Genomic DNA, 10,418 nt, shown 5'->3' on the forward strand with positions numbered 1-10,418 from the left:
TCCACTCCCAAATCATGCTTTCCTGGAGGGCCTTCAAAACACTCTCACTGAGCCAAAAAAGACACTTTCTGGGCAGGGAAGGTCCCCAGAATGCCCATAGCCCCACCTGAGCACCTGACACTGGCACTCTGTGCCTGCCTCACTGAGCCTCTTTGTATTTTCACCTCTGCCCAGCATCATGTAGAAGGGCTGCCAAGGGCTGTGTGCCTGCGTGCTCCCCTTGTGACAGCATTGTGTTGTAGGTGCCAACAAAGGGAAAGCACGGACAGTGCAAAGTAGCTGATAATTGCATTAAATGGGACTGTTTTGGCAGCACTTTGATTGTGTGCTGAACATACTTACACGGATCTTCATTAATTTAGGGGCTGAAGAGAGGCTGCAGCTCATTGCACAACATTCAGAGGTTCCCTCCCACATGCAAACGCATCTTTTGAAAAGCCAAGCCTTGATCTCGTTTGAGGTACCTTAGAAAATGTAACTGCAGTGGATCTGCTGAAGCTGAATTATTTGTGGAGAGAACATATTACATGTCTTCCCTTAGATCTAGTCACTAGTTATCTCACATGTGCTGTTGTATTAGACAGAAAAAGCACAAAATGGTGTACTTCCTCTTGTTCCAAAGGAAGTGACAGTCGTTATTCTTTCCAGCAAATGTAATTGCATCAATTGTTTCTCACACAATACTCACAATTAAGGTTTCCAAAAGAACAGCTAAACTATAAAGCAGAGGGGAGCTGTTATTCACAGGTGTTGGATTAGATCTAATTTATGAGTGTAGCAGAAGCTACTTAGATGCGGGTGCTTAAAGCACATTCCTTCCTCCTATATTCTGAAAGAATACTTAGACCACTCAAGGATATTTCAATACCCTGAGCTTTTCCTGGAAATGCTTGAATATGGCGTAGGCAAACGAGAGATAAAGGAGAATCTTATAGCACAGGCAGATGACTAATGATGGTGCAAGCCATAAAAAAACACAGGACTACTAACAAGGGAATGGAGATCAGCTGAGTAACCAAAAGAACAGGGTTTCAAATATTCATTTTTACACAAATGCAATTGTGATAGAGTAGGTGCATTATTCCGAGGGAAGGCAGAAAGTGAGATAGAGTAAAAGCTCTGCACTGTGCTGGTCACAGCACATTCAGCATTTTGCAAGCAGCTCCCAGCTGCATAGAATTGAGCAACACACCCATGAGCAGCCCACAGCACTGGAGGTGCTGCTGCCCTGCTGTCACCTACAGGTTGTGCTTAACAGTACTACTATATGTGAATACTTATGCTGCAGCTCTCTCCAGCTCCTCCAGATCTGAGCAAGACTGGATCAAAGAAGGGTAAGGTGCCCTGTTTCTTGAGGCAGCAAGGTTTTTTATTCATAGGGGAAAAGAGGTGTAGTCCAACATGAACATGTGCCTCTAAAATCTTTGTCAGTCTTCAAGGCAGGGAGCTGGAATTTCATCTGATTAATTTTTCCCCACTCTCAGTTCTCAGGAGGGTCACCGGCTGAGGAACTGGCAAAACTCTTTTCCCATTTTGTTTTCAACCTTTACCTTTTGTCAGCTCACTCTGCATCTTCTAGATCCCAGCCACCCCCAGTTTCCAAACACACCACCTTCTCACCCATCCTCTGCTCATACATGAGGTACCGCCAGCTGATGTTTATTCAGCTCAGAGAACAGCAGCGTATCTAACGGTCTTTAGTTATTAACACAAAAATCTTACCATGTGCTCACACCAAGACAATCTGGTACCATCACCCTTTCAGGTCATGCAGCAAAGCACTTGTTTGACTGCTTTTGAAAGATTCTTTTTCTTGCACTATCCCCTCAATACTCTTCATGTTATCTAGATGAGAACAAGCCACATCTGCTTACATCTCCTTCCAGATGTAACAGCCCTGGCAATCCTAAGGCATACTTCCTGATTGCACTGCTGCAACCAGCATTACACATACAGTATTGCATAATGTAGCCAAGTATGGGAACAACCACACAGCCACAGGCAAGCTGTCACCTCAAAAGGAAACTTCCTTCATGTTTTTCATGGCGCTGGGACTGCAGAGTGCATAAGTGAATTCAACATTCTCTGTATTATTACCAGAATTCAACAGGGATGGAACCTTTACAGCACAAATAATTTTGTTTGAGCACAGGCTTTGAAGACTATAAACTATTTGACCATTGCACGAGTTAGAAAATAAATTCTAAGTCTTGAAATATTCTCTACATACTTAGGAGTAAAATGCCCTACATTTTGAGCAGTTCTGTTGGCAACACTGTGAGGTTGCTACCTCTGGCTTTGCACGTGCTCTTGAACCAGGAGGAGGATCTGTGCTCTTGTCCACTTAGAGAGCATTTGTGCTTTTTCTCATGAGTTTCCATTCTTTCCATGCTAAAGAGGGAAGGTGATGTGCCTGTAAACATGTTGTAGTTTAAACCTTCTGGTGCTGCACGCAGGTGCTGTGGGAGGGATTACCTTGTTTGTGGCAGTCTGGGCTGGGGGTGTGTTTGTGTGAAGATCTGCAAGGTGATATTTGCTCCTCCCAGACTTCTTATGGGACATGCACGCATGCAAGCAAATATGTAAAAGAAAACCCACTTCAGGTGTGTTGCATTGCTCCAAAGGAGTGTAAGAAAGGAAAACACCAGTTACATAATAGAAGTATTCTCAAGAAGGAATTGTTTAATCACAAACACCTTTCAGTCTTAATAAAACTAAATTAGATCTTCTCTAACAGATCAGCATTTTATCCACAGTTGTTACACACACAAAAAAAAGAGAAAAAAGTAGATTATCGTTTTAAAATGTAGCATTGCTATTATAAAAGGAAGGCTGGATGTTCTGCTGGTACAGCTTCTCCCTCACAGTTTAGCATTAAACTGTGTCAGCATCTTCTCTAGCTTCAATGTTAGTGCCATGTTACCTTTAATCCTTAATTTTCCTGACATGAAGGCCATGGTTGGCTTTAGTTTACCTAAAAAGAAGACACAGAATCATCAGGAAAAGGAAAGGAACTGGAGATTGCGATATCATATAGTAGTTACTTTGCTACCAAGTTCTACTGTAAAAGCATCAGAAAAGAGGTTCAACAGATTGACTGGATGCTTTCTGAAGCTACGCTCTGAAAAGTTCAATAGCTACTGAACAAAGCAGTAGATATTTTTATTATAAAATCATGGACTCACAGAGTGACTTACGTTGGAAGGGAATTTAAAGGCCATGCACTTCCAGCTACAGCTCATCCAATTCCAAGACCACAAAGAGAGGTGAGCCTGTCAGCTCATCCATCAGCAAGATGTTTCCTGCCACCAGTAGCTGCCTCAGTTCTGCCAAACCCGTTTGTTACTCACCAGTGAACATCTTCACAAAGTCGCCACTCGACATGCTCATCACAACATCAGCTGCTGCAGGAGGCTTCCCAAACCCAGCACTCCCACTGCTGGTTTTCAGGTCAAGGTACCAAGTGCCTCCTTCATCACCTGAGTGGAACAGGGAGAACCTGTGGCAGCACCACAAGGACTGATGTGCCCTGCCCTTTGCTACCCCCGCCTGCTTTTCTCTCCCATCTTCGTGCTAGACGTGCTGGAGGTGCTGTGCCAGAAGCTGCCCCGCGCTCTCTGTGCAGACAAGGTCAGCCCCAGCAGATGCCCCACAGTGCCACAGTGTCAGGGGACAAGGCAGTGGCTGCTGGTGGAGCTGGAGGCAGCAGGGGTTTGGAACAGAACTACCATGCTGACCCTGTGCAGCACGGCCAGCAGGGTGACACAGCAGAAATGAAACACCACGAAAACACACCACAGTCCCCAAAAGAGCAGCACATGCTGCTGATGCAGAAAGCATCTCCCTGTGACAACAGCAGCAGGGTAAATCCCACATGTGCTGAAGTTGGCTCTGAAAGGCAGCATCTTATAGAGCACACCCAAAGATGTCCCTGTTCCTAGACCAGTTATAAAAGACAAGTATTTACATGTGAAAATACAGACTGACTCTTGCTAGAAAAGTGAGCATTTGAGAATTTTACAAGTGATGGTCTTACCTGACAATTCAAACTGAAAGACGCCCTGCGTGGATTTCGCTATTTCTTTATTGAGTTCTCCCTGAATAACTCTGAATGTTTCTGCAACAGGCCCCGCTGAAGCTGATTCTTTATTAAGCTTGGCTCCACCTGATGCCTGTGAAGCACCTAAAAGAAACAGATGGATTCTCTGTAAAATGCTGGAACGCTCTATCTCACTTATCTTTCTAAGAATATATATGTTTTCAGCAGTTCTTCTGCAAAAGCTTCTAAGGTGTGAATCAATTCACTACTTTAATCAGCAACTTTCTACACTGCAGTGAATGTGCTCATTTAACATTAAGAAAGAGCATTTGCAATTTATAAGGCATGTAATGCTTAGCAGCCCCTAAAAGCCATGCAGAAGGTCAGTGTATCAGGAAATAATTATTCTACTCAGTGAATTGCTACTGTGTTGGAGATCTGGGCAGTTGGCAGTATCAGTTCCTGGCAGAAAAGTCTAAGTGCGCACTCACAAATAGTATTTTCAAGGGAACTGGGCTCTTTTCAAACTTAGCCTCTTTCTTTCCTATATTTGTTTTGGCACTCCTATAAAACATATCCAGTATTCCTATTTGCCCTCCAATAGAAACATCACTATTCTGAAAAAGTGAACCTGATGCTTTTGTAAAAAAACAACTTCTCTATTTCATCTTGTAGACATTCACATCATGTACGACTGTGAGAACTTCATGTAGGAATAGAAGCTTCTCAAGTTCTCACACTGCAAGAAAGATGTAACACTCCTGCAAAATATGCTGATTGCTTGTGATTTTTTTACAGCAATATTTACTCATAATCTTCATACCACTTAACTCTGGTGGTAAAAAGCAAAAAGGTTGTTCAAAACAAGGTGCTGATTATGAACTGTGAAAGTTGCAGACACTAAAGTCACTTCCATAAATCAAACAGCCCAAATACAAGAGATTTTGCCACATAGCTTGAATGTAGTCCAAAAGTAACTTGAAATAGAGGAGGCATTCATTATCATCACAAATAATCGACATGTACATGCAGAGGTTGCCCTTCCACGGCCTTCTGATTATGTGGCTGTCATGTCAGTTTCAGCATCCAAGAAGAAGTCAGGCATCAGGGGGTGACCTAAAGGGGAGTTGAACAATAACAGTAAGCCCAAGTAAGGGTGAACAGCACAAACAGGAATCCATTCTGAAGGCAACAGCACCTCAATTTACCAGTAAATGAACTACAGGTTGAAAGAAGACGAGGTGACATGTTTAGGTTCTGGTACATTTAAAATCAGACCCAGAAGCCTCTTACAAATTCAGTCAGAAACATCTGAAGATGAAGAAACACTATCTCACTATTTGGTAAATAGTAATACATGCGCTTGTGGTGCAGGTCTATTTTCTTTTTGCTAATGGGTTTTAAATATATATATATATTTATATAGGCATTGATTATTAGAGCCTCAGTGGACTATTATGTGCTTTCCCAGAATCCACATTCTCAAACGTGAGGCAAAGCATCTTTTGACTGAGTCAAAGGAATATATGCATATTCCCCATATGGCCTTCCTTCCTTCCTTCGCAAACTTCTCATTTTAAAGATCTCTTTTACCTGGTGCAATTGCATAGACATCAAAATCCTTAACGCCTTCTTCTCTCAGTAGAACTTCATCAATAATGAAGTTTCCAGTGAAAGTTTTCGGCTTTGTTAAAATGCAATATGCAGCATCTGCAATTATGTCAGTTTTTCTGCACTGCTTCTCTATTCCGGATCCTCCCAGCATATCCATAGCAGCTGTATGTATGGCTGGAAAATTCAGAGGACAGGAAATTACAAGTTTAACACTAATGACATCACATACTCATCTCTTTGGCAAATGCATAAACTTTATTCTCCTCTCACATGAAAGTAAATCATGAGAAGACTAAACTGTGAAATACCATCAACCAGCGAAGAATGGTCAACCAGCAAACAATCCTCAAAGTGTAAAGATTCCCTTACTTGAAAAGTATTAAAGGAACCAAAAGAGGAATAAAGGGAAGAACTCCTTGTAATATTCATAGTATTCAATGCTTCTATCAATACTTTCCACACAAAGACTTCCTCTGGCTTTATTCAGGACATGAAAAACTAACAGGACAACTATCTTTCTCAAAGTGAATGTGCATCAGCAATTAACATTTTCTGCAGCCATTACCATACTGAAAATCTCAATTTTAGCCCCACAATAACTTGTGAGATAACAAAGTGACTCTAAGTTAAAGATGAGAAACCCAATAGCACAAACTCAAACTTTTCCTGGCTTATGCTCCTCTACTTTCACATTACAGCCAATTATTATTGTTCTAAATATAGCAAAACTATGGGCAAAGACTGATATGAAAAACCATCTACTGTCCTGCAATCTGCACATCCTTCCATCTATTTCATACAAAGTGCTGCTGGTTTTCCATTAATTCATACATACAGCATCTTCCACTTTGACCCTGCAGTACCTCTACTACTCATTCACACTCTTACATCCTTTTGGCAGGCTACCTCTTTCACTTTTAGTTAAATCGAGAGCTCATAACATCTCACTATCAGCATATTTTCTTGTTTCAAGGAGCTGGATGAACCAATAGAACCATACTAGCACAGGGTTAATCTCCAGCATTGAAGCTGATCACATATATATGATGTTCTTTAAATTAAAAACTTTGTAATTGTAATGTAGATACTACAGAAGTCACCTCTCTCACTCTCTAAAGTAGTTAACTTTTGTTTTGGCAGATAAACCTTTCAAAACAACATTTTTCTTCCTAGACTGAACATTACAAACTTTTATACTTCAGAACATGAACAGTTTTCATCAAGGAAACACTGATACATACAAATTTTGAAAGCTCACTTGCTGCTTCTAATGCTTTCAAGACACTGGTCTCTTTGTTCAGCAGCTACCAAACCTTCAACAGCAGCTCTGGTCCTCACTGACCCATGGACAATAAACTGGAGCTAGTATAAGATGGGCACACCAAGTTATTTTTCTGCTATGCGGCCCTTCAATGTGCTGTGACTTGCAAGAAGTGTTGGATGGTTGTGTGAAGAAGCAATTGATTTCCCACTCAGCCAAAACTTTTTTTTTTTTTACATCTACAGAGGTACATATCTTGTCAGCTTCATCTATTTCCTGGCAATCTAACTAGCTGGGGATTCTAAATATTGACATAAATGTCCAATACTACTCAGGGATGGTGTGCAAACCAAAGTTTGAGTCATGTTGAAAGGAGCAGTGACAAGACAGGAGAAAAAGCAGAATGTGCTCAGGCTGAAGGCAAGTTTAAGTGAAAATAGGAAGGCAACAGTGAGAACTAGGAAAGAAAGCCAATACCCACACAACATCTTTGATCACAAAAAAAATACACAGAAGTGCTCGGTGTTCTGAATCAGTCCTAAATAAGACCACCTGTATAGGACAAAACACAACAATTCAAAATAATCACCTGTTTTAGGCCATAAAGCATTGACAGCAACTTCTCCTTTAAATTCTTCTGCCATTCCCAAGACACACATGGACATGCCATATTTACAAATTGTGTAGGCTACAAAAAGCACACAAAAATCCCATATTTAGTAGGATACATATTTAGTCTACACATAGAATTTTACTTTTGAAGGATGTAAGTCACGGAAAAATCAACTTTCTGGGGTCAAAGCATCATCTTCCTAGAGTACAGAAACTCTCCCAGCTCCTACCACCCCCTTCAGATACAAACTGACCCTTTTACATGAGTATTGAATTGGGGAGGGAAAAAAAAAAGGAATAAAGCACGTTGTAAATCCTTTTTGTATACTCTGAGAAGGGGATGTTGCAGAGAAGGAACATGGACCTGCAAGAGGAGTTTAACCATGTTCCAAGTGTTGAAGTTTAAAAGATAATCCACAGGTTTAAGATGAGCAACATATGTTCTAGCCCAAAGACGCAATTGGGGCCTCCTTCACTCCTCAAAGATAATTTCTATTTAAAAAGACAGCAATGAGCTTTATCGCTATCAAATCAAATGTGGAAGCATAGAGAAAAAAAGATTTTGCCTTCCTATCTCTATTGGGAATAGAAAACATGGTGTAGTATTAAGAAATCCTATGAAAAACTCTTAACTCTTACCTGCAGAACCTTCTTGGAAATATAAGCCTTTCACCACCACTGAAGACTTTTTGTACAATAATCCAAGGCTGCCCACAACAGAACTGCTGCATTCTCCAAAAGCAGAAAAGGAGTGACTTCTAAAAACAACAAAACCAACCAATTCTAACGTTTTGATACTCAGTGCAGCTCTCTGTAATTTAATTCTTTTGGCCCTCTGAACACAGAGGACCAGTAGCTCAACACGCTGTAAAGGCAAAGTCCAGGATCACAATCCCAATGCAGGGTGCCAAAGACAAGAGCTAAAAATCAGATTTTCAAAAATGACCATGATTTTCCTTAAGGCTTTCACAGTAAAACTCAGTTTGCAAGTAACTGCATTTAACCCAATAAATCCCCACAAGTCTGTCCAACCAACCAGCAGGCTGACACAGCTGTGCAAACGACTTGTGACTGAGCCCCTGTGTACAAAGGTGTCACACAGAGTGGAAGCACCAGTGAGATAAAAACGAACTGGGAATATTGCATGAGCATATCAGCACAGTGTGAGGAGAACCAAAGTTCACCTGCAGCTGAGACTTGCAAGGGAAGCCAGTGGCAACTTGTTTATCTGCTATAATGTGGGTAGGAAGAGCATGAACAAGGGAAAGGCGTTGCTGAGTGGCATGGGTGATTCAGTGAGAGCAGACACTGGTAGTGCCTTGCTTAGGAACATGGTTTACCAGGACATGAGAAACTAGCCATAGATGAGAGGTAATCTTAGAACTTGGAAGGTTGGAAAAGACAATATAGTCCAACCTTCAACCCATCCCCACTATGGCCACTAAACCATGTCCTTCAGTGCCACATCTAAACCCTTCCTGAACATCACCAGGGATGGTGACTTCACCACTTCCCTGGGCAGCATGTTCCAATGCATCATCAATCTCAGTAGGTAAAATCAAGCCTGGTGAACCTGATTGACTTCTGTGATAGAATGAAAGGATTTGAGGCCAAAGTGATAACAGCTGACACCATTCACATTAGCAAGGCTTTCATTACCATCTCTCAAAATACTTTTGTATCCAAGTAAATACATAATAGTCTGGATGGTTGAACAGCCTAAGGGGTAAGAGAAATGTTAACTGGACAGGTTCAGGGAGTTAGAATCATGCAGGTGGGCTCCTTTTGCAGCAGGCACGGCCGCAACCAGGGCAGCCCACAGGCTGCACCGTGGGCGCTTTCTGCACTCGTACAGGATCTCATGACTACTGCTTGCAACACACGGGAACGAATAAGGTCAACGTATGTCCCCGTTCATTAGCAGCGCAGAAATAACGCCGCAGCAGTCACTCAATTCAGATTCCACAGCACACCCACAGCCGCACTTTGCCCTCCGGACGTGCACACAGCTCGGCCCGTGAGCAAACAGCACCGAGCGGGACTCCGGGTCCGACCCAGCCGCTCCGGGGCCACCGTGCCCGGCCGCGGCCTCCACCCCGCGTCCCATCGCCCTCAAGGGGCTGCGGAGCACGCGTCTGTCCCTCCGCCCTGCCCCAGCCCCGGCCCCGGCCCCGGCCCCGGCTCCGGCTCCGGCCCCGGCCCCAGCTCTGCCCTGGCAGCTCCTTTGGCTCGGAGCTCGCGGCCCCGCCGAAGGAAGGAGGAAAGCCCAGGTCGCCTTACCCAGTGTTGGGCAGCATGGCGGCACGGCCATGGGGCGGCTGTCGGCTCGGCACGGGACGCGCTCCCCGCTCACACCGCCCTCCGCGCAGCCGCGGCCCGGGGAGCCGGGCGGAGCCAGGGCCGAGCGGGGCGGGATGAGGGGCGGGTGATGGAAGTATCGGGATGAGTTCCCTGCGGGAGTACACCTCGTTCAACCAAGCCAAAGCCTTGCACATTTTCACTGACAAAATTAAAATCGCATCTGAGATCTCGCCCTCAAGGAAAGGACTGAATGACCAAACTGAAGTGACAACTGAAACGATTTATTATTGAAACAACCTGTCCTTATAACTATCGGTCTATCCACTACCACCTCGGGCCACTATGCGGGCGCCGACATGACCCCACTGCAGGGCGCTCACTCGTCATCTTCATCACTGTCATCTTCATCGGTGCGCAGCCAGCAGCCTTCCTCTACCCAGACAGAGCTGGTGAAAGATGGGCGCTGCGGGTCCTCCCAAGGCTCCCACTCCTCTGGCATCACTGGCATCATGCTGTATGTTCACCGTGAGCGATAAGGAGTGGAAAAGCAGGCCGGCCTCAGGAGCACGCTCCTCTTGCTCTCTTGGGCGC

The 10,418-nt window shown here is 43.8% G+C and overlaps 1 long non-coding RNA gene across 1 annotated transcript; it reads right to left on the reverse strand.

Annotated features, from left to right (window-relative positions):
• Positions 1-7,503: 7,503 nt before the first annotated feature.
• LOC146756357 (uncharacterized) lies at positions 7,504-9,920 on the reverse strand. Its single transcript, XR_014937425.1, has 3 exons — positions 9,807-9,920; positions 8,166-8,284; positions 7,504-7,602 (listed from the first exon to the last, which is right to left on the reverse strand). It is a non-coding gene; the product is annotated as an uncharacterized LOC146756357 (long non-coding RNA).
• Positions 9,921-10,418: the final 498 nt, after the last annotated feature.

Source organism: Coturnix japonica, chromosome 27, assembly GCF_054131305.1.
Source record: "Coturnix japonica strain WE chromosome 27, WE-NBRP24, whole genome shotgun sequence".
Classification (NCBI taxonomy): domain Eukaryota; kingdom Metazoa; phylum Chordata; class Aves; order Galliformes; family Phasianidae; genus Coturnix; species Coturnix japonica.